At 49.0% G+C, this 3,526-nt stretch overlaps 1 pseudogene; it reads right to left on the reverse strand.

Annotated features, from left to right (window-relative positions):
- Nucleotides 1–1,894: 1,894 nt before the first annotated feature.
- LOC100385511 (large ribosomal subunit protein eL6 pseudogene) lies at nucleotides 1,895–2,760 on the reverse strand (annotated as a pseudogene).
- Between the last annotated feature and the right edge of the window lie 766 nt (nucleotides 2,761–3,526).

The raw sequence follows: 3,526 nt of genomic DNA on the forward strand, positions 1-3,526 counted from the left end.
CGCAGATGGATGCATCTGGGGGTAATTACAGACTGTAAGGAGTGGTGGGGTCTGTGGGGGTGCAAGCTTGTCTTGAAGGTATTCGCATCCAAAATTGCTTAAGACACTGTGCTGCTGGCCGGGCGCGGTGGCTCAGGCCACCCAGCACTTTGGGAGGCCGCAGAAGGCGGATCACCTTAGGTCAGAAGTTCGAGACAGCCTGGCCAAAGTGGCAAAACCTTGTATATCCACTAAAAATACAAAAATTAACCGGGTGTGGTGGCTGGCGCCTGTAGCCCCAGCTACTCGGGAGGCTGAGACAGGGGACTCGCTTGAACCTGGGAGGCGAAGGTTGCAGTGAGCTGAGATCGTGTTACTGCGCTGCTGCTGGGGTGCCAGACTCTGTCTCAAACAAACAAACAAAACTGTGCTGGCCTAAAAATACACATCTGTAAACTACTTACCACCTTTAAAATGTCTGGTGCAGGATAAAGTCCAAACGCGTTAGCAAGGCCCTGGGGACCCTGTGGGTAACCTCCCATATAGGCACCGAGGAATGAAAGCTAAGCAGAACCCTGGCACAGTTAGGGCCTGAGGAATATCTCAATTTATATTGTTACTCCTCAGCTTTTTCCTTTTATATAATCCTTTACATAATCACATATTAGTTTATAGAAATAGGGCTTGAAGAATCCCTTTATATAATTCTGTATATATAATCATATTATAGTTGATAGTATGAGTGCCCAAAGAATATTTCCCTACATATATACCTATAATTATATCTTAGTTCATAATCGGAGGAATGCCTAGAGTGCACACAGTACAGAGCATGAATTAAGGAATAAGCAGCTTATAATCGGAGGAATGCCTAGAGCAGACACAGTGCAGAGCATGAATTAAGGGCAAAACAGTTATACCAGGACAAGAATCCATGGCCCAGGCGGCAGTGTTCAGTATCGTAAAGATACCCCCTGTATGGCAGGCTTGGGGTGAGAGCCACTCCTCCTGATAAAGGAGTTATAGGACCTTGCTCCAGTTCTTGTGGAAGGCTGCCCTCAGAACGGCAATCCACCTTGGTGACTGTGAACTTTATCAGCTCTTGCTACTGTGCTGCTTGAAAAGCATCTTCTCCCAGCACTTTGGGTGGCTGAGGCGGGTGGATCACTAGGTCAAAAGATCGAGACCATCCTGGTCAACATGGTGAAACCCCGTCTCTACTAAAAATACAAAAATTAGCTGGACATAGTGGTGCGTGTCTGTAATCCCAGCTACTCAGGAGGCTGAGGCAGGAGAATTGCCTGAACCCAGGAGGCAGAGGTTGTGGTGAGCCAAGATCGCGACATTGCACTCCAGCCTGGGTAACAAGAGCGAAACTCGGTCTCAAAAAAAAAAAAGAGAAAAAAAGAAAAGCATCTTCCCAAAGAACCCACTGGAAGCTGCCAGAAGGTGGCGGTAACCTTGACAGCTCTGTCACTGCTATGTGACTTATAGCATCCTCCTATAAATCTTAGAAGTAGTTTGCCCATAGATAGAAGTATTGCACACTGCACGCTCTTCACTGCGCACGGCCCACCTTCAAGCCTCGGTGACCTAATGGAGGTGGACCCCTTACTGCACACTGCCCTTGCCTTGGTGGGAACGAGCCCCTTGCTGTGCACTGCCCACCTCCTGGCCTAGGTGACCTAATGGGGGTGGACCCCATGTTTTATTGCTCACGACCCTATCACTATCCTTAAAGATGATTTCGCTCACTGCCCTGCCCCCTAACCTATACACAATAAATACTCATGCTTCTGGACATTCAGGGCCTCGCCTGACTCTGCTCATAGGTGGCATGGCCCCCTGAGCCCAGCTGCATTATCTTTTTTTTTTTTTAAAGGTAATCAGTTATTTAATTAGATTATTAGGACATTTAAAACACCAATTTGTGAGGATAAATTCCATTTGTCAGGGCAAACACAGATCGCAGGTAGCCCTGAAGCTGAGGAATAGCTTTGAGTTTTGGTAAAACTGGTGAGTCCACAGCTTTCTGATCAATCTTGCGCTGCTCTGTAATCTCGTATTTCTCTTTTTCTGTGTCGAAGATCTCACCTTCCTAGTGTCTGGGCTTCCGCAGCTTCTTCTTCTTAAAATAAGCATCAGTAAGATGTTTTGGGATTTTTACATTGCTGATATCAATTTTGGTTGAGGTGGCAATGACAAATTTCTGGTGCGTTCTTCATAGAGGAACTCGATTGAGGACCAGAGGTCCAGTCACAAGTAACAAGCCACTAGCCAGCTGCTTCAGGAAAACCACCCTCTTGCCCCTGTGGCGACCAGTGAGGATGATCAGAATGGTCCTGGGGGTAATGCTGGCTCGCAGTTTTCTCACGTGCTGACTAAAGGGTTTTTTGCCGTGACTCAACAGCTTTCGAGGCACATCTTCAGTAGGATAATACCTAGGCATTTTGCAAAGTTTAACACCCGGGTGCCGCCGTTTTTGTCACCACCAACGGGTTTTGTAACAGTTGCAAGAACCTTCTCCTTCTTTTTCTTTTCAACCTTGGATTTAGCCGCTGAGTACTTCCTCTTGTACAAGGCTTTTCTGGAATACATGGCAGATCGGGAATACCTGCCAATTCCTCTGACAAGAACAGGATTGCGGCTGCAATGGGGCTTCCCCTTCTTGGGCCTTTTTCACTTTGCTACCAGCATCAGCCTTCTTGGCTTCAGGTTTCTTCTCTTTAGTATCCAGCTTCTCAACTTTTTCACCGGCCATCTTGCAAGATGGGAAAGAGCTGCATTATCTTTTTGCTTCTGTGTTCTGTCTCTTTATTTCTCGGATCCTGCGCCTCAGCACAGCATAAGGCTCAGCCCACGACCCTGTGGGGCCCTCAGTCCTACATCTGGCTCCCAACGTGCCCTACAGGACCCTTCACAGCTATTCCCACCCTCCTTTTCCATCCTGTCTCCCGCCTCTCTCACTTTATGCTCTGGCCAGACTGAACGTGCCACGCCCCTCCACGCCCTTTATTCAGGGTGTAAGCCCTTTGTCTGGAAGGCCTTTTCTTCCGGTCTTCATCTCATTCAAGATCTAGCTAAAGTGTGGCCCGGCCTCCCCTGTGGGCTATGGGCACATCCCAGGCTGGCTGAGGAAGGACCTTCGTGCCCCTCAACTCCAAGGAGCATCATTTGCGCTGGAGTGTGTGAGACTGGCGCCCCCTGGTGGCCCTGGAGTTGTGCAACGCGGCTGGGCACGCAGCCGGCGCTCACTGCGTCTTGTCACTTAGTCACTCTTCTCTGAGGCCGTCTCCACGGCTGGCCACCAGAAGTCACCCTTCACCTTTCCGGGGGCTTCACGTTCATAAGCGAGTTGATGATGGTTAGGAAGCCGATTCTCAAGATTCGCTTTGCTCTGCTTAGCCCCGGGACCTCCTGAACCCAGTAGAAGCCTACCTTGAGGTGCATTTCTGCCCCTTTCTGCCCCATAGCTTCTCCTGAACACTCCTCAGCAAGAATTTCTTCCCAGGTGGACAATATGGGCTCAAGAAATTGCTCCCTGAGT

This window comes from Callithrix jacchus, chromosome 14, assembly GCF_049354715.1.
Source record: "Callithrix jacchus isolate 240 chromosome 14, calJac240_pri, whole genome shotgun sequence".
In the NCBI taxonomy this organism is placed as follows: Eukaryota; Metazoa; Chordata; class Mammalia; order Primates; family Cebidae; genus Callithrix; species Callithrix jacchus.